Here is a 27962-nt window from a genome sequence, read left to right on the forward strand (position 1 = left end):
TTTTTTATAATCTCTACCCCCCAACCTCTCCATACAATCCTTTTTTAGAATACAACTTAACTTAATCACCATCACTAGCCTTAAAATCACTCCTACTTATATACCATCTCCATAATCTTTAAGTCATGTTTTTCTTCTAAATGATGCCGTATATTTCATATATATTCAATACGTTTTTCTTTTTCTTTTCATTTATTTTTTATTTTTAATATTTTTTAACATTTTTACATATTTTTTATATTTATTCTTTTGTTTATTACACATTTTTCTTCCTAATGTACCCTAAGCTATGTGTCGCATTTCTTTACATCTGTAACCTAGATCCCCTCTTCTCTTCTGATTAAAAGCAGTGGACTTGGTAATGCCTAGGTATAAGGAAGGTCTATAATTCCTCTTTTCATTGATGTCTTTCCTCATTGAACTATAATTTCATTATATATAAATATGCATACATACATACATACATACATACATACATACATACATATGTACAGTAATACAAACAAACAAAAAACACGAACAAATATCCAGTTAGGTAGAAAATTAACTTATCCTTCCTTTGAGGTCCACCTACACAATTTATTTTAAAATTACTACTTTTAAACGTTTTCGACGATGCTGAATAAGAAAATCTTATTTACAGTTTGCAGAGGAAAGTAGTTTTCGAGATATAAAGACCTGTGCTATGCACTATAATTCACTGGCAGCTATGAAGAAACACCCTCAATCTCCCAATTAGAACGACTTTCAGAATAAACAACGCCTACCCACCCATGTTAAAAATTGTGAGATGGACCTAAAGTAAAAGTTTATCTTAAAAAAAAATTGTTAGTTTAAAACACAACGCTATTATGTACAACGTTTTAATAAAGGAAAATCATTCATATTTCCTTATATAAAAACCCCGAAAAAAACCGTACTTTCAAGTTTGTTAGAATAAGTTTTATCGAAAAAAAAAGAAAAACAAAACATTTTTTACTCATGCTTTATTTCTTAAATATAAAAATTCCTGTTTTACGATTTTAATGAACGTAAATTTCACAGTGTCTGTTTTTTTTTTGTATTTTGTTACATTAGGTCCCCCCTCCACGATTTGTTTTGAAATTACTACTCGTATAGGTTTTCGACGATGCTGAATAAGGAATGCATATTTACAATTTGCAGAGGCAAGTAGTTTTCGAGATATAAAGACCTGTGCTATGCACTATAATTCACTGGCGGACATTAATAAACATCCCAACCTCCCAATATTAAGAACAGCTTTTGGAATGAAAACCGACAATCTCCCCATGTTAAGAACAGCTTTAGGAATATTCCCATGTTAAGAATGGCTTTCAGAATAAACACCCCTAACATCCTCATGTAAAAAACGGCTTTTGGAATAAATACCCCTATTCTCCCCATGTTAAGAACGGCTTGCAGAATAAACAACGCCTACCCACCTATGTTAAAACTTGTGGAAATGGAGCTAAAGTAAAAATTTATTTATTTATTTATTTTTTAAATAAATTGTTAGTTTAAAGCACAACTCTACCACGGTTTTAATAAAGGAAAAGCATTCATATTTTCTTATATAAAAACAACTCGGGGGAAAAAGTGTACTTTCTAGTTTGTTAAAATAAATTCCAAAAAGTTGTCAAAAAACAAATATATAACTAATAAATGTTAACAAGCTATCAAACTTATCAAAGATAAGTTAATTTTCAACCTAACTGGATACTTTTTTGTGTTTTTATATAATGTAAAATGTTTATTCAACTCGAAAAATATCCAGCGTTGGAAAATTCAAAATGGCGCCGAACTCACTGCTAAACACGGTAAGTTTGGGAAAATGATTTAAAAATAAAACTATACCACATACTGTTAAAAACCCACCGAATATATGTCAGCGTATGTTACGGTAACATATATTGCGCTAGTTTCTAACAGTATTTTGTATACTTTTTTATTTTTAACTCATTTTCCTAAATGTACATTGTTAAGCAGAGATTTCGGCGCCATTTTGAATTTTCCAACACAGCGGTTAACACTGTATGTTTGTCGAACTGAATAAACATGTTACATTAAATAAAAACACAAAAAAATTATCCAGTTGGGTAGAAAAGTAACTTATCTTGCCTTTGATAATGTTTATTTGTTATATATTTGTTTTTGACAACGTTTTTGAATCTATGTGTACAGTAAAACAAACCCAAAATAAGTTTTATCGAAAAAAAAAAGAAAAAAAAACAATTTTTTACTTATGCTTTATTTCTTAAATGTAACAACAATTGTTAGTTTAAAGCACAATGCTATCGTGTACCACGGTTTTAATAAAGGAAAAGCATTCATAAAAACATCTCTGAAAAAAGTGTACTTTGAAGTTTGTTAAAATAAGTTGTATCGAAAAATAAAACAACATTTTTTTTATTTATGCTTTATTTCTTAAATGTATCAATTTGTGTTTTACGCTTTTAATAATTGTTGAAAAAAGTTTTTTTTATACGCACGTGTAGTCAGAATCGTTATTTTTAGTCATTTTAAAATGGTATAATTTTATCGTAAAGACCGCCACAATGAATTTAAATTTAAAAAATAGGGAATGTTTTTTATACTAATCGATTAAACAGATAATGAAATATAGTAATTCGGAAGTCATCAACTCGTGGACCGCTCATTTCCACCGGAAATAAAATGGCGAAAATAGTTCCGCATTACGAAAAATTTTTATTTTATTTAATATTAATTTCTGTGTTACTATATTAACGATTAAAAAAAGTGTGTTAAAGTCAAAATCGCATTTAATATTAATTTCTCTGTTACTATTTTAACGATTTTTTGTAAAAAAGTGTGTTATAGCCAGAATCGTTATTTTTCGTCATCTTTTCCCCGACGAATAAAGGTTTTTTTTTTAAAATAAGGTAATATTTACTTTTTAATATTTAAAAACACAGTTAGATGATAAAGATTCACTGTTATAAAATTTCACAGAAAACGGGATTGTAAATTTCTAGTTTATGGATTTTGAATAAGCCAGACGTTCCATTTATGTATATATACACACACACACACACACACACACACACACACACACACACACACACATATATATATATATATATATATCTAGATAGATAGATGGATATATATAGCAATCTTTAATCTATTAATTTCAGCTAAATATGTTGACTGGATTTATTTTTTGATATATATTCATCATGATTTACATCTTTTTGATACTCCTGCAATCGGGTTCCACGATGGAACACTGATTTTTTTTATTATTTTATCATCAATTATACGAGAGGTGTATGACTGTTTCAGCTTCGTTTGAAAGTTCAACAGTCTAGTAGATATTCCTGCTAGATAGTAGATAGTTAGATAGTAGATAGATAGATAGATTTTGTGCAAATAAATATTACACAATTTCGTATCTGTTCCGATGCTAATTAGTCTATTCTGTCTCGGGCCAATTATTCTAGAGTCAGGCAATTTTTATTTTTGTTCAAACTGGATTTTTCTTGAATTAAACACCAGCTTTGTATCTAACTTGGGAAGTATAAACCGTGGGAAGACAAGTAAGCAGGAACATATGCGTAATATATTATCATTAAATACTCCCATTACGGTGCTGTATATAGCGACAAGTATCTCGTGAACTTTTAATTAATCTACAAACTAATCATATACAAAAATATAGACGCTATTATTTTACTAGAGAGTCACTGATAATTAAGGCCAAAGGGCTACTCGAGGATAAGGGTTAAAGAATGTCGCGTAGATTACGAGACAACGCGTTACTAAACGGTAATGGTAGAACTGGAGATGGGTTTGGTTATTGAGGAGAAATTGAATTAGATTTGAAAGCGACCATGTTATAGCCAACTGGGAAGCAACCCCGCGGTTGGCAGGTTTTTGTAAATAGTACCTGGGGTGGGGACGATATCAGCATAAAATAATCCAACGATGGTTGATATGTCGTAAAGTCCAACAACAATACAAATCCAAACAGTGCTGATATGTTAAGAAACAAATAAGCCAGGCTTCCTGGTTTCTGTCCATCCCACGTGACCGCATTTCTTTCTTATCCATCTTTTGTTGCATTTGTTTTGAGAATGGATGTGTTAGTTGAGCCTCTCTGTTTTCACAATGGCCTCCTGTACTATTGCCAAGGAAACGAAACATTCCAATTAGCGCGCGAAACGTGGAGCCATAGTGACGAGTCCGACCGAGTGTGAAGAAAATCAAAATTTACTAATCAAATAAGTTTTCCGGAAATTCTGAAACGTTTTTGAATATCCCATCCGATAGGTACGTGCAAAATGAATGCCGATTCTCAAAATCTATAATCATTTTGACCTTAATCCCTTTACTTAAAAATTCATCAAAAATCAGGGAATTAACCAATTTTATTGAAATTTTCAGTATTTATCAAATAATGATCACGAAATATAATGAACTAATTATTTTTATTTAAATCTTAGTGAAAATGTATTATTTTGTTTAAACAAAAAATATCTTAAGTTATGGTTTTCAGTAGTAAATAAAAAACGCAAGAATTTATTTTTGTTTCTTTTTATATAAATAAAGCATCGTAATTTGTAACAATAAAAAAATAAAATAATGTTTACAGGGACATTACGAAAAAAAAGCCCCTAAAGTCCGTATTAATAAATTCGATATAACTTGACGAAAAATTAATGTCTAGAACTACCGATATTACCATTGAATTAAGCATTGTTTATTTAATATTTTCACAAAAAAATTATAATAGCAAAAATATTTCTACTTTTTTTTTAAATTAAAGATGTCACATGATTTTTATATGCAAGATTTTAATAATTTTCTTGCTCGCAAGAATGTGAAACTTTCGGCGTAACATAATTGTTATATAATCTCCAACAATAATTTAAAAGAATAATTTAAAAACGGGAACATAAAAAATGATTAAATTAAAAAATGATAAAAATTGATACAAACGTTCAGAATAGTAATGTACGGATGTACGTCTGGGGAAAAAGAAATCTAACACTTCTACCTCCTTTTACTATCATGATTTCATTTTGAAACAGCGTTTCGATTGGCTGAAATTTTGGGCTTCCGTATAATCGTGGTTTGCGTTTTGGCGAACGGTAGAATTACTTGCTTTTTGAGGGCTAATTAAGTTATTTTTTGCACAAACAAGGTGTTTTTTTTTAATTTAATTCAATATCTTAGGACTTTACTTTACTAATTATCTTTGAAATAGACCTAGAAAACTATTATTTATCTTTTAAAGGATTTTTACAATTAATTTATTTAACTTCAAAATTTAGCTGAATTGATTAGCTCGCCATGAAAACATTTTTCAGAACATTTTTTTTCTTTAGGAAATTAACTTTAGTCTCTAATCTTTCAAATACAATAAAAAATTAGTCGGAAACCTACAAAAAAAATATGATACATCAGCTTTCAAAACTAGGTCCCCCTATCTTTATCCGCCAATTTTAGCCCGTACCTACCATCCGAGGTTGTTATGCTAGAAGCATAAAACTAAAAAAAAAAGAATATCCTAAAAACAAAAGCACCCATTTTATGTATGTAACATGCGTTTCTTTTCTTTTCACACGGTAGCGAAACTGCGACATTTCATAGATTTATATGCCTTTCCTCATAGTTCTTTAAACAATTATAAACTTATATAGATAGAATAATACGACTATAGTAATACGCTATGCCATTTCATTTTCGTATATATCTTCTACACAGAGAAAAAATGAGATTGTACGATTGTGATTAAATTAGTGTCTCTAAGGCAAAATTGCCAACTTTACTTATTTAAGAATGAATTGTTCAAAATCGAATTCTGAGTGCCTGTCCATTCCCCTTATATTAAAAAAAGCAAAATAAATAAAAAAATATTTATAATATATGCATCCCTGACAAAACGAAAATATCGTGTTCCAAAACTCACGGGAATTTATAAAGTAATTTTGTTTTTAAAAATAAAATAATTTTTAAGAGATTAATTGGAATTCGTAAGCATTGCAACAAAAATCACATAAGCTTGCATTATGTCAATTATTTACCTTGTTTCTTGAAATTGTTTTTAAAGTGCGGGCGTGAAACAGTTGGTCTTAGATTAGCCATTAAATGTGATTTTCTTATTTAAATATGAAATTACTTGATTAATTTACATGGTTTTTGGAGTATGACATTTTCTTTCCAGCACAGGTTCGTACATCATACATATTTTTCTTTCTTTATTTTTTTTTTGTAAATATAAGCAAATTACATTCAGCTAAACAATGTGCAGATTAAATGGTCGATGAAACCTTAACCCTAAATGGTAATCGTTCGAATTTGTACAAACCTCTATTGGGCATTTTTGAAAAGTAGTTTTGGGTATTTCTCATCCAGATATTTGTAAATAATAGTCACTTAAATCAACCTTTCAAAAATATATATTTATTCTTTTAGTTTAGTGAAAATCTCTTCCGGATCAGACAGGATCCAGCTGTAATCCTTTAGCGTATATATCAAACCCTTAGAGAAGTCAGCACAAATACGGATGTATTTAGTTTTTTACGTAGACTGTATGGGAAGCCCATTTTGCCAGACTCTACTTTCGATAATAATCCCATTATCATATATTAGCATGACACCATTGATTTCAAGTCCTAACGGTTAAAAATAAAAACATTATATAGCGTAAAATAGCCGTTGTCCACGTTAGATCTCGTCAGCCATATTTAAAATTGAACTCACGTAACCATTCAGGGGAACATTTGATATATTTATTTAAACTGTTTAGGTAACTAAAATTTTCGTCCTATAATGTGGATATGCTCTGATCTTCTGTAACACTTATATATATATATATATATATATATATATATATATATATATATATATATATATATATATATAAATTGTTAAATAGAAAATGGAGATCGCCAGCTTTTTATCATACAGAAGTTTTGGATATTTAAAAACAAAACAGCTGTTAAATTCATGGCCCCCTAGTGGGAAATATCACTTCACCAACAACAAAATATAGGCAAAATCCACTTATTGTTTCAGTAATATATAAATAAAAATAATACCGATATGAATATATATATATATATATATATATATATATATATATATATATATATGAATGAATAATGAATAAAATGATACTATAAAAACCATTGCCCTTAAGAACTATTGTCTAATGTGTTAGTTAGCATATAAGCATATAAAATTACATAAGAATAAAGATAAATAAATAAGCTTAAACACCTTTGGTACCAAACAGGAAAATAGATACGTGGATGGAAACTTAGCCATGCAAATCTAAAAATCAAATCGTTTTGGAAGCTTTGAATTTTCGAGTGCTTGTCTCACTTTCCCCCTTAGTTCATCTTCTTGTGCTTTGGGTTTATTCAAGGCCGCCTCCTCTATTGGAGCTATCATATCTAAGTATGGAACCCGCTTTATGTTTGTGGCGAATTTGGGACCTTTGTTTAGCACTGATTCCTCAGAGGGAGTTAGCTGACGTTTACTTTGGTAGACAATGGCTATTATTATTGAATGGATTATCTGGAGTCTTATGTCCTTAGCTTTTAGATTTTCAAATTTCTTTATTTGGCGAGACTTAGCCTTCTTAAATTCTTTCTCATAGGATATGTCCAGGTATTCTTGGATGCGGGTTTTTTCATCAGTTCGAAACGTGTCGTCAATTGAAAGTATGGTCAGAAGAACATCGAAAAGCCGTAGTACGCGGAGAGACTGAAAAGTCAGGTATAGCAGACCATATCTGGACGGAAAAGGGAAACCATCTACGACTATGGAACGAAGTAAAAATCATAGACAGAGAGGAATGGTGGAGAGCAAGACGACTAAAAGAAGGAATAACCAGCTACTAATTGGACCTAGTATAGAATTTAATACGATATGAGAACCAGTAATTATAAACAATAGATAACATATACAAGTAATAAATAATTATTGGTAATCGTGAAGAAAGAGAGAGCCTGTTTCCTCCGTTTGACTATAGGTGGCGTTACTGTCTGTCCACCCAGTTACGGAAGCACAAAATGTTTATAATGCCACCCTTGAAATAAAAATAAATGTTTTTGTTATATTTTAATTATAAACGTGTTTTTTTTTGTTGCAAACATAGTTAAGTTTTATTTTTTTTCAAACATATTTACGTTTTTGTTTTTGTTTTTGCAAACATATTTAAGTTTTATTTTTGCAAACATTTACATGTTGTTGCTTGTTTATTTTCAAACATTTACGTTTTTTTGTTTTTACGTTTTTTTTTGTTTTTACGTTTGTTTGTTTTTTTGCAAACATAAACTAAATATTTTTGAAATATTTTTCTTTTTGAAAAGTTTGCTTATGCACGTATTGTACCGCGCTATTTTTTATACTAGTTTCAAGTAAGATTCAGGTTTTACAATATCCTTTTTCAAATATATATATAAATACTCGCGGAAAAGGTAAAATAAGTGCAGAAAAATTAAGAAAAAATGGTGGGTCCATAAAAAAAAAGATAAAAGAAAAAAATGTTGATTTTTTTTTATTATAAGAGCGTAAAAACTACTCGCGGAAAAACGGTTTTACTCATAAATATGTTTAAAAGAAAAATATAGCAAAAACATTTAGTTTATGCTTGCAAAAAAACAAAAACAAACAAAAAAAAAACGTAAAAACAAAAAAAAACGTAAATGTTTGAAAATAAAGCAACAACACGTAAATGTTTGGAAAAATAAAACTTAAATATGTTTTCAAAAAAAAAAAAAAACGTAAATATGTTTGAAAAAAAAAATAAAACTTAAATATGTTTGCAAAAAAAAAACTTTTAAAATTAAAATATAACAAAAACATTTATTTTTATTTCAAGGGTGCCATTATATACATTTTTGTGCTTCCGTAACTGGGTGGACAGACAGTAACGCCACCTATAGTCAAACGGAGGAAACGTGCTCTCTCTTTCTTCACGAATACCTAATTATTTATATATAGAGAGAAATATATGCGTTAATATATAGTAATAATTAGCAATAAATGGTGATATTTACAACTCAAAATAAAAATAGGGCCAGGCTCCTAAAATTCGTACTAGAATTGTCAAAACCAAACAAATCAATTGTAAACAAAGATTGAAGATTCAATCCTCAGTGTGGGAGACCAAAAAATAAAATTGCGAATTACTTAGGACCTCTATCCAGTCATGGCTGACGGAACAAGAGAACGCTACCCTCGTGAAGTAAATAAAAGGTTCCGCTCGAAATTCAGTCCAAATTCCCGAGTTCGACAGAAACATTCCCAAGTTCGACAAGATACACCTGAAGAAGGTCGGAGGTTAAACGTTGGGAAAATAACACTAAAGATGAGAACAGTAGTCCGATGAATCCAAATAATACGAATAACCAATCCTCATCAAAAAAATTCAGAAACGGAATAATAATAATAATAATAATAATAATAATAATAATAATAATAATAATAATAATAATAGGTTATGTTACTCAATGTATTTTTAGAACATATATTCTAAAATTTATAATGATCTGTTCATTAGTTTACGAAATTACGCTAAACGCGCGAGTACCATATACATATTAAAACACATACCTAACTTCATACGTATAGATAGGGAAATAAGGAGAGCGGAGAGAGACAGAGATTACAAATATCGACTTTGAACAATTAAATGTTTAGTAATAATTAAATTTAGATAAAAAATAAATAAGTTTAATTGAGTTTTTTTTTTAAAAGTAGCCTCGCTTAAACGACCTTTTGTTTTCAGTTTTGTTAAGCAAATTTTTAAAAAGTCTCACTTACAAGAATTGCCAGTCTCGAACGGGCAAAGTTTTCTTTCTCGCGTTACTGCCGATTGGCGGTAAACCTATTGAGGACGGAGACGTTATCGCTTACGCAGGAGGATTGGTCGATGGGACACGATTATCTGATGTGACAAGTGGTCGGACAAGAGACAAACACCAACGAAACAAAACAAAGCATACACACGAATAATAATAACATGCAGAGGAACTTAAATAAACATTCGTAATAAAAGTAAACACGTATACAAATGCATGTTTACACACATACATAAGCATGTTGACTTTAAGATTCTGCATCTAATAAACGACTATTCACTCATACGTACGATTTCTTTCTCATTGTTTATACGTAACAAATTCATACGTGCGTAGGTTCGAAACTTGAAAGGCGGCTCACATTCAAATGTGACTACTAAAGCTAATAAACCACAGGGCTAACTCACCTCGTACATGATCATTGTTGCTTTGTATATGTGTCCAACCTGTTCACATATATATATTTTTTACGCAGGAATCACCACTTATCAAGGCCCGGAGGCCACTTGAGGACAAGGGTTAATGGGTATACATTAGTCAATACGTAGTAAACAAAAATAGTGGGAATTTTGTAAATTGGATTACTTAGGGGGACGGTTCATCAAGAACTTGTTTACGTTGGATTTGAATAAATCAGATTGTAGTCAGCTGGAAAGCAGACAATCAGAAGAGAGTTCAACAGGCATGCAGTTCTAAGAAAGAAGCTTTGTTTATGGAATCTACATTTAGGTTTAGGCACAGATAAAGAGTGTGTGAAATTATTGATAATGGTTTTGGTTACATATATTATCATACTTAGCGGAATATATATATATATATATATATATATATATATATATATATATATTGTTATTTCAGATCATTTGAAATCATAGAAGCAAGATTTAGTCTCCCCTCCATCAAGGTCAGATGTTTTGGGTAAATATCGGATATTTTGTAATTAATATGCAAAACTAGGCATAAAATAGCTATGACTGAAACATTTTATGGCTGTAAAAAGTTCCCAAATAGGCTCTGGATGATGTATGATCACCTAAATGGCACATAGGCCAACTACACATTAACTTTCTAACGTTTTGGAACCTATGAGGAATTCTCTCTCTCTCTCTTTCTCTCTCTCTCTCACGCACACACATGCAAAGTGACTTTTATATAACAGTAGAGATAGAGATGTATAAACACAGGCACATATATATTCGTGCGCGCGCACACACACACACACACATAAGGAATAAAGTATAGATATATATGTATTCGCGGTCGCGCACACACACTCGTATATATAATTTTAATTCATAAGGAATAAAAAATATGGATGAATTATGTTTAATCGAGCATAACATATTTATTGTAGATTACACAGTACGGTAAAGACGGAATTAAACATGGATTGGTATCGACGTTTTCAGAGATGTGGGTAATTCAACCAGTTGGGTTAGAATGTACTCTACATTTTTGTGAATGGACAATTCTTTATAAAAGTAAAATGATAAAACATTTAAATAAACACTACAAAAGTCTGTAAGAATATGCCGAATTTCTAATCGAACTATTGGGAGAATATTAATGAGTAAGAGCTCAAGATTGTAACACAAGAAACAAGAAATGGTTAAAAGTGTGAATTGTATCAAAGGTTTATAAATGATACTCATTAATGGTGAAATACAAACGGAATATTAAAATCAAATTAAAGACAATTAAAGTTGAGGGAAAATTTGGAAAATAAGGATATGGATTATAGTTGTTTAAAAAAATCATTTCTTATGTTTTCAATTCCACGGTGCTTTTAAATGTAAAACTATTGGAATTGTTGCCATTACGCACGTACCAGCCTGGTCTCTACACACACATATACGCACACAGAGACAAAAAAGACATTAATATCCGTCACCATTTGATACCAAGAGAGATCGGGTATCACCGTCATTCGTCATACGTCATTATAACTTGACAATGAAGAAAAATGTCTGTAATTCTCTGGAGATGAGTTGATTTATATTGTTTTTATCGTTTGAAAAAAAAAATTCTCTTAGTATGGAATTTGGTTTTAAAAGTGATTTTTTATGTTTTGAATTCTACGACGTTTTAAAATATAAAAATATTGGAGCTGTTTAATTATTAAATATTAAAACAAGATTTTTCAGTGAAGCTGGACATGGCAAGTGCTTACAGGATAAGATTTTAATGAAAGTCTCAGTTCCAGATATCGTCTGTTATAATTCATCTTCAAACTTACGTTTATAAATTAACTTTTCAAAAACTATATCACAATTTTAAACACTTGTATTTAATGAATGTTATCATTAAACGCCACCTTAATTAATTGAATAAAGCTTAACGAAAATCAAATTTAATGTTATTTAGTTTTTGAACTAACGATTCATATGACTAACAATACATTACATGAGAGCTCTTTGTTTAAACTCTTCGACTTAACATTCACGACCGACATGAATTAGAACCAATAGAGTGAAGACATTGCCAAAGCCGGTGCAAAGAGTTGTATTCTATCTATCATGCTAGAAAACTATTCAATACTGAAAGTATCCTGTATCTCTACAAAGCCACCCTTCGTCTATGCATGGAGTATCGATACCACTACCAGGCTGGTGCATATATATCACTAGTCTTTCCCTCTTAGACAGGGTCCGAAATAAAGTCTCCAACCTCATAGTTCCGCAATATCAACAAAACTTCAACCCCTGTTCCATCGCTACAATAATGTGTCACTACTGTGTCTGTTCTACAAGTATTTTAATGGGCTGTGCTCTGACGAACTAGTAGCACTCGTGTCACCTCGATGTAAAAACCATCGACTGATCCGATAAGCAGCAAAATTTAACCCCTTCTCTATAGATGTACCTATATACCGGAAGCCTTCTACTTTAAGATTGTCTTCACATGAACTGTTAGACTTTGTAATTTCTTCCTTATATCCTGCTTCCCTGACTAACACGTAGAAATTTAAATGTAATGTGAGTAAACATCTTGCTGCTTAACTCTCTACATAGTCCAAAATAGCAGCCCTATACGTTCGAGTTTAATTATGTTTTGTTTGAGATAAATAAAAGTAAGTATATATGGCGTCATCTCTGGTCTTGGACGAGCATAGCGTCTTTGGGCGTTTCTAAGAACTATGCCGACAATTAATATAAATTGTTTCTAGAAAGTTATCTTTGTTGCAAGCGAAGAAAACAAAGTATATCAAACGGACGTGTATTCATACTAAAAGGGGAAAAACTGAAATATTCGGCGAGTAGAATGATCACTAGCTTACAAGTGCTTACATAACATGAACATAGTTTTGTAAATAAAATGACCAGAAATGAATAAAAAACAATGAATTTATATAAGTTTACAAAAAAAACTATAAAAGTCATTTTAGTCAGAAATGTTCATTTGGAAAAATTGGCGCTGACTCGTGTTTTGTTAAGAAAAATGTTTAGTGAATATGCGCCATAAACAATTGAACTGCGTATGTATTTGCTAGTGTGAATACACATGTGTGAGCAATAGACAATGTGGCACTGTGCATATAGGCGTTCGTTTACTTTGTTCTTGTTAGTGTGTGTATAGATGTGCGCAAGATGATGGAACTGTACGTGAGTTTTGGAGTGTTCTTTTACTTTGCATTCCTCAGTCAAAGACACAGGATTGTTGTGAGCATATGTTTTAAATTTTTCCAAAGTGCAACAGGTTTGATCACTTCATAACTCTGATCGCGTTGACCAGGTCATCATTTTTATAAGGTTTCTTAATTTGACACAGGCTTGTTACGTTTTGGGTTTAAACGATTTTCATTCGTAGAAAAATATTGAGTTAAACCTATTTGTGAAGATTTGTATTATTATTCACTGGACTACTGTTCTCATTTTGAGTGTGATTTTCACAACGTTTCGGTCGATATAATCTCCGACATTCTTCAGGTGTATCTTGTCGAACTCGGGAATGTTTCTGTCGAACTCGTGAATTTGGCCGAAGTAAAAATTATAGACAGAGAAGAACGGCGCAGAGTAAGACGACTGAAAGAAGCACCACATATGTTGGGGAATAACCAACTGCTAAGTAGACCTAGTATAGAACTCAATACGATATGGGAACCAGTAATTATAAACAATAGATAATATATATAAGTAATAAGTAAAAAACATTAATATATACAAGTAATAAGTATGGAGATAGATATACATTAATATATAGTAATAATTAGTAATAAATGGCGATATTTGCAACTAGAAGTAAAAATAGGTTTAAGGCTCCTAAAATTCGTACTAGAATTGTCCGTAAGGCCCCATGGCGTAGTGGTTAGAGTACTGGGAAAGATCAATTGTAAAAGTGATATTCTCCTGAAGGTTGAAATCCTCAGTGTGGGCAATCGAAAAATACATTTGTGAATTACTTACAGTCATGGCTGACGGAAAAAGAGCACGCTACCCCCGTGAAGTTAATAAAGGGTTCTGCTCGAAATTCTGTATAAATTTCCGAGTTCGACAAGTTACACCTGAAGAAAATCGGAGGTTATATCGACAGAAACGTTATGAAAATCACACTCAAGATTCAGAAACACTATTTGTGAAAACTCTTGCGTGCTTTTGGAGATGAAGAGAAAAGCGCATCTTAACGAACGGAGAAAGAAATAGGGTTGGTATTCAAGCCAGTCGCTTTTTGGCGTTCGTTCGAACGTTTATCTTCAAAAACTTATTTTTTTAATACGAGGTGGAAGGATAAAATTGTCGCCCTAGAAAAGCACGACCATTCCATTTCCGTTTGATGAAAACCATTTTTTTTTTTTTGCTGCAGATCATTTACTAGTTGGCCAGTTGTGTGCAAAGCCTACTCAAATTACATTTAAATTTCATACATGTATGAATGCGCCGCTGTACAACTCATACTCTCTACCGATCCAAGTTATGACAACATGATCACTGCCAGCACCCTCAAATGAAAATCCGGACGGCTCAATGCTTAAGGGCACAGCTCAACGCATCGAACGACCGATAGGTTATGGTCTTTGGTGTGGTATTCAAAGTCGGCTTGAAAGTCAACATCAAAGTGTACCTGGATGTGCTAAAGGGTGTGGTGATCCCCCGATGCAATCAGGTAGCCGCTGACAAACTATGGGTGTGGCAGCAGGACTCAGCGCTGGCCTACAAGTCCAGAGATCCAGGGTTGACTTCAGGAGTGCTACGACTTTGTACCGTTCTGTCACTGACCCCCATCCTCCCCCGACCTTAATCCGCTGGACTACTTCGTTTGGTTATACGTTGAGAACATCACCAAAATGACCACCCACAACACCAAAGCCAGTCTGATCGCCACCATCCGCTAAGTATTCGCTAAGCTCTCGTCGGCGCTTGTGGAAAAGGCATGCCCCCGTATCGAGACGGTGATTGAGGCTGAATGTCATCTCTACTACATAATTACTTTAATTAATTTTTACAATAAAAGTTTTAAAATAAAACTGTAGTGTTATTTTCTTTAGGGAGGACATTTTTATCGTTCCACCTTGAACATGAATTTTACTAAACACTTTACAAGCAAAAATAACTTTCTATACGACAGTATAAATGCTTCTAAATTTCATTCAAATTTCGGGGAAAAAATCATGACGTCATTGATACATTTGTTACGTGAGATTCAAATAGATAACGTGGTTACGAAGAAATCGAAATTCATTACGGCGGATTTAATTTTATAATTAAATTATTGTTTTTAAATAAAATAAAATAATAGAAAAGTCATCATATAACAGCTTTTATATATAATTATTAGGGATATGATAACAGAATATTCTTTTCATTATTTTGACTCTCAAGTATATATCCGATACAGTTAGACACAGTTAATCAACCGAGAATAACCTCACTCTATATAAAAGCATATAAGATATCAACGGATACACACTCGAGAGTCAAAACAATGAAAAGAATATACTGTTTTCCAAGCCCTAATAATTATATATTTCTTTATTTCGTACCAAACAAAATGCCGGCAACTAACGATAAAAGAAAAATGCCGGAAATTATTCTCTAGAGTAGATAAACTTAGGACTTTATTTAAGTAGTATACTTAATATATACTATTACTGAAAGCTTGCCTTTATTGAAAATGCTTGCTTCCTTGCCGGCCAATCAAACCATCTAATATAGTTAGCCTTATGTTCAAGTACATTCGAAATATAATACAGTGCAAAGAAAAAGTTACTCATGAAAACGAACCTCCTAAAGTAAAACCTTGAATAATTATCTAAACTCGAATGTAAATTAATATTAAGCCGACTTTACAAATTGATAATAGTTAATTATTGGATTTTAATTAATTATAAGGTGAAACTCTAATGTTTCAAACTCGATAGATAACGACAAACTTCCACCCATTAATATGGGAGGGGAGATTATCATCAAGTGTCCTGAATTGTTAACTTAGCACCGAACTTACTACTTAGATACAAATAAGTCACTTGTACCCATTCCCCTCCTCCCCCCTTTTTTCTTCTTTAAATGGAGAGTAGATAATACAGTGGATGTGTTATCGGCAGCTCCAATAACTCTCGCTATTTTGTCATTCAGTCCTCATTCAATGAGTGATTTTTCTGACAAAGGGTGAAGAAAAAGCTGCTTAAAGGTCGGTAGTACTTGGTGACCAGTAGTCTGGGATGTCGGAAATTTTTCTGTCTCTGTCTGTCCTTGTGGCCATGTCACTAGTAAGGGTGCTGGAGGTAAACGTTTTGTCTGGGCTGACGTTATCCGCCTGATAGTCAGGGACCCGAACCTTGGATTAACCACTAAGGAGGCTGTCCTATCAGCAGGCGCAAAGTACTGGGACTGCTGTATTGCCATTTGGTGAGTTGGTCTGGACCATGCAGTAGTCTCTGGTGGGGCCTCTCGATGCCATACTAGTGGGTAATTGTTACGGCTTTACCTTTTCGTGTGCTACAAAAAAAAAGAATTCCTGTCTTTTTCTCTCTTACTTTCCCTCTCTGTACTGCTCTAACCAAGTATGCCGACCTATTCCATAAATCCCAAAACCTCAACACGAAATATCTCCAGAATAAAAACTCGGTTAAACCTAGAACCCCATCTTCCAACGTAGACCCCTACTACCAGGTCTCCTTCTCCAACACCAGGGGTCTACGTTCCAACCTTCCAGAGGTTGAAACCCAATTACAGGAGACGAAACCGGACATATTATTTCTAAGTGAAACTGGAATAGGGCCGACCACTTCCCTAGATGAGTTCATAATTAACGGATACTCTAATTTAACAGCTAAATCTGACACCCAAGATCGCCATGGGCATGGAATATGTGCCTACATTAAGGATGGCTTCCCGTGTGGCAGGGATATCTCTAGAAAAGATCCTAATTTACCCTATATGTGCTTCAGGGTTGCACTTGCTAACACCACTGCATTTATATTTGCCCTCTATAGGCCCTAGAACAGCGGAGTTACTATCTTTAAGAGCATATCTGAGAAAATAGACCACATCCTGTCTGCACATCCCTCGGCTAACATCCACATCTGTGGTGACTTCAACGTCCATAACGTGGAATGGCTGACCCATTCAAATAAGACAGATGACAAGGGGAGGTTTTGTCATGATTTTGCCATTGCTTATGACCTCACTCAGATTGTTCGTGAACCCACCCGTGTGCCCGATACACCCGGTCAATATGCAAGCCTTCTAGACCTTTTTCTCTCAACTTCCCCTGAGCTATGTTCATGTTCCGTTCATTCTCTTCTAGGATCCTCCGACCACTCCGTCGTATCAGTTAAGATAAAAACGAAATGTAAGAAGCCCCTAGACGTACCCCTCCACCGTACTGTATACCGATACTCTATGGCTGACTGGGATAGCTTCCGTACATTCATATCTGATTTACCTCTACACTCCATGTTTAAAAAGGAAGTGTCCTCTATAGTATCAGATCTGACCGAATGGTTAATTGTAGGCATAGATCAATTCATACCATCTAAAAAATTCCAACAAAAACCTAACAGCCAGCCATGGTTCTCCCCAGAATGTGCTGCTGCTATCGCGCACAGAAATCACTTTTTCCATAGCTACCAACGTAATAGATGCACTGAGACTGAAGCTGCTTTCAGGACTGCCAGCAACCACTGTAAAAGAGTAATAAAAAATGCAAGAGAGCTATATGCCCAGTCTGTTAAATCCAAGGTAGCTGATCAGCGGCTTGGTTCCCACCAGTTTTGGCAAATAACAAATAGGATCCTGAACAGAAGTGTGCGTTCTATCCCAACCATTATCAATGGACCAAAGGTCATCTCGTCAGCGTCAGACAAGGCCAAACTATTTGCAAAGAACTTTGCAGCTAATTCTACCCTATGCGACGAAGGCCATCAACACCCCATATTTCCTCCTATAACACAGAACAAGCTAGGTAACATACAAATATCCGTGCATGAGGTCGCCAAGCTAATCAAGAACCTAGATTCCAGTAAAGCAACTGGTCCTGATGGCATCCCAATTATAGTGTTAAAAAAGCTTCAACCAGAACTTGCTCCCATACTTACGAAGCTGTTTAAGCGCTGCCTTAAGGAGAAGTGCTTTCCGACTCCCTGGAAGCCTCATCAGTTTGCCCTGTATTTAAGAATTCAGGTGATAAGTCATCTCCCTCTCAGTACAGACCAATAAGTCTCCTGTGTGTTATGAGTAAGTTGCTGGAATCCATATTAAATAGAGAAATAGTCAACCACCTCAGCAGGAATAACCTTCTTAGTGACACACAATATTATTTCCGCTTTGCAAGATCTACCGCAGATGTGCTGACGGTTATATCCCAAAGGATTAGTGAATCTCTTGACAAAGGCTTCTATTCTAGGGCAATTGGTCTTGACATATCAAAGGCCTTCGACAAGGTATGGCATAAGGGTCTACTTCACAAGATTTCCAGCTACGGTATAACTGGAAATTTTTTCTCAATCATTAAATCATTTCTCTCCGATAGGTTCATAAGAGTAGTGGTAGATGGACAAAAATCGGAGGCCTGCAATATAAATGCTGGAGTCCCTCAGGGGTCAATCCTAGGCCCAACTCTCTTCCTGATCTACATTAATGACCTCCCTAAACACATACTTAAATCATTCGTTGACATCTATGCTGATGACACGACCATCTACGGCAACACATCAAAGGCTGTAAATGACAAAGTTCTCTCTGATTCTCTCTCCTCTGATCTCGAGCGCGTGGTTCAGTGGGAAAGATGTGCCTGGTTACCTTTAATGCATCCAAAACCAAACTCCTATCCTTACATCATCAATGCTCTGATCCCCATCTGGCATCAATTGTGATGGATGGCTCTCGTCTGGAAGAGGCCCTGTGTTTTGACAAGCTTCTGGGTTTGACCTTTACTCCTGATCTGAAATGGAACACGTACATCAAGTCTGTTGTCAAGGTCGCTGGAAAGATGGTGGGATCCTTCTACCGCTCCAGAAGATATCTCACTACTGATGCAATTCTCTATCTATATAAACGCCAAGTACGTTCAAGGATGGAATACTGTTGCCATATCTGGGCAGGAGCTGCTTAAAAAAAGCCTATCCTGCCTTGACAGAGTACAAAATAGACTTCGTGGCTTAGTGGGGGATGCCCTTTTCTCTACCCTGCAACCTCTCTCCCACAGAAGAGACGTTGCGAGCCTATCCTTGTTTTATCGTTATTTCCATGGCAGGTGCTCGTCTGAAATCCAATCTCTGGTCCCCCCCCCGCCAATCTTTCACGAAAAACACCCGTCTAGCCGAATCCACTGTGAAAAATTTCCCCCACTCTTTATATGTGCCTAAATCAAAACGTGGATTCCATGAACAAAGCTTCTTTCTTAGAACTGCACGCGTGTGGAACTCTGTTCCGTCTGCATGCTTCCCACCGGACTACAACTTGGATGTCTTCAAGTCCAATGTTAACAAATTCCTAATGAACCGCCCCCTTAAGTAAACACTTCATCACATCTCTACACTAACTTAATGTACTTGCAATAACCCTTATCCCTGAGTGGCTTCCGGGCCTTGATAAGTGGTGATCTCTGTGTAAAAAGAAACAAAAAAACATGGCTATGTTGTGAAAAAGTTTTTATTTGTATATTTATTCAAATTTTACTTTGTCTCTGTTTGATTTACCTTCCGGCAAAAGCAAGTCAATCATACAATAATAAATGAACACACCATTTCATCTGATAAAAGCAACCGAAATATTGTCATTATTTTAAGGCAAACAACATATTGTTCCGGAAATCCACTTTTATTTCAATTTTCATTTTTGTTTAGTCTTCATTAAATACTCTTCTCTTTGTATTATCAGTTTAGTGGAAAGGTAAAACATAATACTCGACTTTTGCCTAGAACATTTTCATTCTACGCTTTTCTTGACGGCCATTTTTTTAAAGTATGGTTTTAAGAGTAAAAGCAACTATCTAAAATTAAATATACTTTTAAACAATTTATTTTATGATCAAAAGTTAATAAAATTAATTTAAATTTCAGAAAATTCCGAATTATAGAAAAAATAAAAAGAAACCATAAGCTCTATAGTTGTTTGAAGTTAAACTAAATATCTTTTTTCCGGGGATTACTCATCTATTTCAATTTTAGTTTATTTCTTCTTTGTATATATTTATCTAAATCCTAATCCAACTTCATATCAGGCAAGTTACGGTAAGATGCCAACTCAACTGTAGCAGACGATAAGTTTTAATGGAATAGTGAAACTCATTACAATAAATTGTTTTTTTTTAAATAAAAAAATTAATTACAACACGCTGTGTGAAATGAAAAGGATACTGTAAAGATTTAACGAAAACAAATACCAACAAAAACTTTTTAAAGTAATAAAGTATCCCCCCCCCAAAAAAAATATTTAACGAAAACAAAAAAAAAGTTGTTAAAACACTTCAACTTCTTTTAAAGAGAAAAAGAATCATTTTTTCATAGTTGTTTCTATGCTTTTGTTGTAAGAAAATATGTTTTTAGAAAATTTATGGCTGTAAGTAATTGTTCTTGAAAAAATATTATATACTTTTCCTGAACAAAAATACCTTTCTTCAAACAGAAACAATATTTTTTTTACAGTAGTTTCTATATTTTCGTTGTAAACACATTTATTTGCAAAAGATTTCTTGAGAAAAAAAAATTCAAGAAATCATTTTCAAATAGATGTGTTTACGACGAAAATATATAAACATACTCATATATAAATATACTTACAGCAACTATATTCTTGTTTTACTGTTTTGTTTCCAATATCTTGACTTTATAGCCCCTGGTAATCTTTGCGTTTTTCTGTTGCTTACGTAAGCACGCCGGGAAATAGGCAAGGTTCTGGATAAATACTAATAAGTGAAAGTAAAATGATTTCTGAGCAAAGCCAACTATCTAAAAGTTGGATAGTAATAAATTTTTATGTTTTTTGGAATACAAAATTTAACGGTTTCAGGACCAAACCAGTGCAGAATCTCTTTCAATAAATAAACACATTTAACCATTAAAATTAAATTTGATATTCCGATTTCTGACGACACTACCATCTATACTAGCACAGCAAATACCTTAAACGACCAAGATCTCTCTGATTCTCTCTCCTCTGATCTTGGGCACGTGGTACAATGGGGAAAAGGTGGCTGGTTACTTTTAATCCATCTACTTTTAATAAATCATTAACGCTCCTATGCTCATCTGGCATCAATTGAAATGAATGGCTCTCGTCTTGGGGAGGCTTCATGCTTTGACAAGCTTCTGGGCTTGACGTTTACTCCCGATCTAGAACGGAACACACATATCTAATTCATTGCCAAGGACGCTGGAAAAATGGTGGGACCCTTCTACCGCTCTAACAGATATCTCACTCCTGATGCAATTCTCTACCTATATAAAAGCCAGGTACGGCCAACGATGGAGTACTGTTGCCACATCTGGGAGGGAGCTGCTAGAAGCCGCTGATCCTGCTTTGATAGAGTACAAAATAGACTTTTTAGCTTAGTGGGAGATGTCCTTTTCTCTTCCCTGCAAACTTTTCCCCACAAAAAAAAAACGTTGCGAGCCTGTCTCTGCTTTGTCGTTATTTTCATGGTAAGTGCTCATTTGAGCTTCAATCTATGCCCTCCTCGCCAAACTTTCACGAAAAACACTCGTCTAGTTGAAACCACTATCAATAATTTCACACACTCTTTATCTGTGCCTAAACCTAAATGTAGATTCCATGAACAAAGTTTCTTTCTTAGAACTGCACGACTGTGGAACTCTATTCCGTTTGCCTGCTTTCCAGCTGACTACAATCTGATTGTCTTCAAGTCCAACGTGAACAAGTTTATAAAATTCCCACTACTTATTTTTACTACGCTATAATCACAAATACTTATGTATACCCATTAAATCTTATCCTCGAGTGGCCTCCGGGCCTTGATAAGTGGTGATCCCTGTGTAAGAAAAAAGCTTCCTAAGGAAAATCCAGAGTCGTTTCCCTTTTTTGTTTTCGTGTCATGATGATGATAATGCTTAACACGTCTTCAGATGTTGGTGAAGTACGAGATTTAAATGCTTCCTTATTGGAGTACGGACATATTGATTTTTCTGATGGAATGGATTTTGCAAACTTTCGGTAAAAATAAACCGTTGGTCTGAGAAAATGATTCTGAACAGCCAATCAAATTGCTTGGAAACTAAGAAGTCATAATAGAAGAAAGGTAATGTAACAAAACGCTTAAATAAAACAGTGGCGGTCTTTTTTGAAAAGGGATACAGTGAAATAAATTTGTTGGTAGTAGATTTTCATGACTGAGTAAGATATACATATATCTTATAAAGATGATTTGCTTAGGAAAGTCAGTTTGGTCGGAATTAATGAAATGAATTATAAAATTCTGTAGAAACGACTGATATTTTCCGTAACAAATCATCAGGTACCGGCAGGAAGCCTGACCAAATTGGAATTATGTGCGACGCCTGTGTTTACAGCAGAATGATGTTCGATTAGAAAGGAGAAAATTGCTTTATTTATATAGTAGAATAGTAGATAGATACCATTACAATGAAAAGTGAGTATACAACGTTGGAAACTATAAACCTATTCACTCATTGGTCACAACGAACAGTGATATTGAAACCTGGGCAGAAGAAAACGTGTGTGTAAATGGTAAGAGCGAGAAAAAGGATATTCACACAAGGTTGGTAGAATCGCGGTCCACTCATAAATATGGCCGCATATGTCACATTTATAGGATGATTCCTAATAGACTGATTGAAATTGAAACTAAAAACAATCAACTAATAGACTGCTTATATAATTAAAAAAATTAAAAAGGATGTAACTTGAAGAATTACGTTTTTGTAACGTAAATAAATAATGTATAAATTTCAAGATAATTTATTAGAATTTATTTTAATTTTTAAAGATGTTCTCAACACTAAAATGCATGTTTACACCTCTGCTTTAAAAATTGGAACAATAAATAATTAGCAATTAAGAGTGGACTACTAGGTAGAACCCAAATAGATTCTTCGAATCAACTGATATTTTTTATACCAGAAGACAATAACCATGAAAAAATTCCCAGGAGAAGATGGAAATAATATACCGAACATATGTAGAATAAGTACATAATTGAAAAAACATTAAAGTGAGATCACTTGAATGTTTTATCAAATGTATACGTTATGGTTTAGTTTTTGAAACGGCATATTTTATATTTTGCTTGCGCATTAATTGCATTTATTAAATTTTAAAGTTATTAAAATGTTTTTTGTATAACAAGAAATGATTAACAAATGTGCGACATTTAGTTGTTTTTGTAGAACAGTGAAAAAGACTTCACATCTTCTTTAACATTTGGAAAATCCGATCTTATCAAAAGATAAAAAATAAAATAAATTTGATAATGGAATTAATTGTTTCACTGAGCATTTTTTTTAGGATAAACATATGTTGAAAGGAAAAAGAAACCAATTGAATTGTAATTTAAAACCAATACCAGAATTCAGCACAAATAATACATTTCTTTTGCTGACTCAGATTAAAAAAAAAATAGCAACGACGGATTGAAAAAGATGAATTACAAGATTTTCTTTCAACTGACTCTATAACAGATTTTACCAATTGGCAGCAAAATGTTATCCCTCTAGTTTTGAATTAAAAACAAAAACAAAAACAAAAAAAAAAACACAAAAAAACAAGACAAACAAAAAAAAACATGGAGATTATATTCTATTCTATAAAAGAATGCACTCGTATTAGCTTAAACCTTTATGTTCAGCTCCAATATCATTCACATGTCAGTTTATACATGGAAAAATGTTAACGTACAAAATTTAGCATGTTAGAAAATGTTCTAACCCACATCAAAATCATAGTGGAAGAAGAGCCATACTCAATTTGAAACGAGTTATAAAAAGACATTATAAATCAAAAGGATGTCCTCCATTTTTTGCACACATAATACGTTGTGCCTTCCTACTACGCTAAATATCAAGACAAGCTTATACATTACTTCTGGAGAAATACAAACACGAATTAAAATGTAACGTTCTCGAAAAGCTCCCATTATAATAACCTCTTAAAAGTTAGTAAAAATTTGTTTTGATATATATATATATATATATATATATATATATATATATATATATATATATATATATATATATATATATATATATATATATATAACGTTGCCCGGTCTTAAGATACGCTTAAATATGATATTTAATTCATGCAGATTATGCATTTATTGTTATAGAAACAATTCTCTAGCGATAAGTATATTAAACCTAATATATAATCGTGATATTAAAATTAAAATAATAATTTATACAACTCTCTACGCTAATTGCTTAGCATCTGAGCCACGCCCATACACACACACACACACACACACACACACACACATATATATATATACTTCATTTACTCACATAAAATTAATATACGAAAGTATACATTTATGCGTAAACTTTAAGTATTTACTTCAAAAGTGCTCAATACGTAGGTAGAGCTAGTTAGTAAGTTATAAAATATATATATGGCGATTAAGCTACACTGAATATTCCGCGTTTCACCCACTCTAGGACTCTTCAGGCGTATGCGCATAAGCCCAAAGAGTCCTAGAGTGGAAGAAACGCGAAATATTCAGTGTAGCTTAATCGCCATATATATATTTTATAACTTACTATATATATATATATATATATATATATATATATATATATATATATTTTATAACTTACTATATATATACACATGTATACGTACATATATATATATATATATATATATATATATATATATATATATATATGTATATATATAATTAAATTAACCTATCATCCCTGTATAGATGGAATCGTCCAATCATTGACGACAAGATGCAAGCAACCAAGGTTCACAGAGTTTTATATATATATATATATATATATATATATATATATATATATATATATATATATATACATACACACACACACACACACACACACACACATATATATATATATATATATATATATATATATATATATATCCGAATCACGCTGGAATTTATCATTATCACTGATTGATCTCCGCTAACAATAAGTAAAGGTTCTTGAGACGATGAATAAAAACAATTGAAAAAATTGATTACGGACACCGATTTTCAAGAAGTGTTTCAAACTAATTACAGTATAAAAGTTTAAATTAGTTTGTTTTTCAAAATGGCTGTGCGATAACTAACTTAAAAAAAATTCTAATTCAGTTGGATCAATAAAATTTTACAAAGTAATACTTACAAGAAATGCTAGTCTCGAGCAGGCAGAGTTTTCCCTTGTGCCATAGTCGATTAATGAATAACGTATTGTGGATTGGGACGTTATCGTTTACGCAGGAGGATTGGTCGACGGGACATGATAATCTGATGTGACAAGTGGTCAGACAAGAGACAAACACCATTAGACGCACACAATTATACATATAGGCATATATAAAACTGACCGCACACACAGCATGCAGAGAAACTTAATTAAGCATTCGTAAAAAACTCTATACACGTATACAAAAGCATACTTACACAAATATATTTGGATGCCAAATTAAAGATTCTGTATCACATAAACGCTCATTTACCAATACGTATACTTCTTTCTCTCTCTCTCTCTCTCTCTCTCTCTCTCTCTCTCTCTATATATATATATATATATATATATATATATATTATATGAGATGTCATTGGTACCGTCGGTTTCAAATTAAGGACGGTTTTAGATACCCATATGAAGCTCTCTTCAGCCAATACTCATCTCTGTTATAACCGGAAGTGGAAACATATATATACATTACGAGTTCACATTTAACTCTCATTTTGTGAAAAAAAAACTTTATTTGCCCGATGTAGTGATTTTATTCAATTTAAAAATATATTTTATAATTAAATTAAAATTTAATTTCAATTAAATATTTTTATAAGCACCTTTAATATTAACACCAAAATTAGAATCTTTATAAAAGAGATGAGTATTGACTGAAGAGAGCTTAATATGGGTATCTAAAACGGTCCCTAATTATTGGGTTTGAAACCAACGGTAACAATGGCTTATCTCACCTTAAACTTTCTGAGAACAATATATATATATATATATATATATATATATATATATATATATATATATATATATATATATATATATACGTTAACCATTTACTTGAAACGTTACCCAGTTTGTACATACCAATCATACGGATTGAATAATCGTTTTCATGAGTAAAATTATTTATAAAGAAAAATATTTTTATATAAATTTTGAAAAAGTCTAAGCTCAATGAATGCCTTGTTATTGTCTTTCAGAGCAAATATAATGTAATATAATAATTCTCCAAGTTCCAAATATCAAGTTTTCCTAGTTGGTCATTTATTACTTATCAAAAGGTAGCCATTACAATACTGTTTCGTATTGCGACTAACAAGTCTGCAAAATTATGTCTTTGCTACATATTTAAACGAGAAAAACGGCAGAGCATGTCGGTTGCATGAACTATATAAACTGTACAAAATAGTGTTTTCTAAATTTTTTAAGGTAGACATTTGATGGGCTCGTGATTAAGTATGCAGCAAAGACATAATTTTGCAGACCTTTTAGTCGCAATACGAAACAATAGTGTAATGGCTTCATTTTGAAAATTAATAAATGATTAACTTAGAAAATGTGATATTTGGAAACTGGAAAATTAGTTTATATTTGGAACTTGAAGAGTTATTATATTACATTATATTTTCTCTGGAAACCGATAAAAAGGCATTCACTGAGATCGGATTTTTTTCAATATATATATAAATATATATCTACTAGCGTAGCTACTCGGCAATACCCGAGATAAAATATAATATTTCTTTTAAAACTTCTATTTCTTTACTGATCTCTACTTGTTTCCATATCTTTCCTCGCCCTCATTTCCCCTTTCTTTATTCTCTTATCGACCCATTTCCCTCTCTTGACATGCACATGCTCACATACAACTTTTCTTTATATAGCTTTCTCGATTTTCTATATTTCTTTGTAATTTAGTACACAATAACACTGAAAATAGCAGAAAAACTGACCCCTAACGCAACTTGAACCAGTTGATCTACAAAGAATGAATATATAAATTTCTTTTTATTTGAAACATTATCCATATGGCGCAACGCAGGTTAAGAATATACGAATTTGTGGCAGTTTTGTTTCGTTTCTTTTAATTTTTAGCTGACATACAAACATACATACGCAAGGAAGACTTGTTTGCCTGCTAGACACTTTGTTAGAGTATCCAATGTCTCTCTGTACAAGAGATTGTCAGGAAAACCTAGCATAAAGATACTTCCTCTGAAAGTCAAACTTACTAAGTGTTCGAAATCATATAGTATTCGCAGCACAAATAAGATCTCCTTGCTATAGCTAACCTACCTGGTTTTTACGAGGAATGGTACACCTTTCTCCAAGTGATTTTACCTTAAGTAATATGAAAAAATGGATACTCCACCAGACCAGATGAATTTTTGTCTTATAATTCAGTAAGACCAAGAGACCACAAGGAAAATATACTATAACATATTTAAATGGTCAAGTGGGGAGAGGAAAATTATGCTCCTAAAATCTTTACTAACTCAGTGTTTAAG

At 32.7% G+C, this 27962-nt stretch overlaps 1 protein-coding gene across 2 annotated transcripts in view; it reads right to left on the reverse strand.

Annotated features, from left to right (window-relative positions):
* Nucleotides 1-25955, reverse strand: part of LOC145296005 (uncharacterized) — a 41104-nt gene extending 15149 nt beyond the window's left edge. Inside the window, exon 1 of one of the 2 annotated variants that reach the window (XM_080142019.1) lies at nt 25603-25955. The gene's annotated coding sequence lies outside the window, so the exon portion shown is untranslated. Of the gene's footprint in view, nt 1-9798; nt 9985-25602 lie in introns of those variants that run through there. The other variant, XM_080142020.1, reaches the window with a different exon arrangement.
* Between the last annotated feature and the right edge of the window lie 2007 nt (nt 25956-27962).

The sequence above is a fragment of the Euprymna scolopes genome, chromosome 16 (genome assembly GCF_053919585.1).
Source record: "Euprymna scolopes isolate OS-2025 chromosome 16, ASM5391958v1, whole genome shotgun sequence".
Classification (NCBI taxonomy): domain Eukaryota; kingdom Metazoa; phylum Mollusca; class Cephalopoda; order Sepiida; family Sepiolidae; genus Euprymna; species Euprymna scolopes.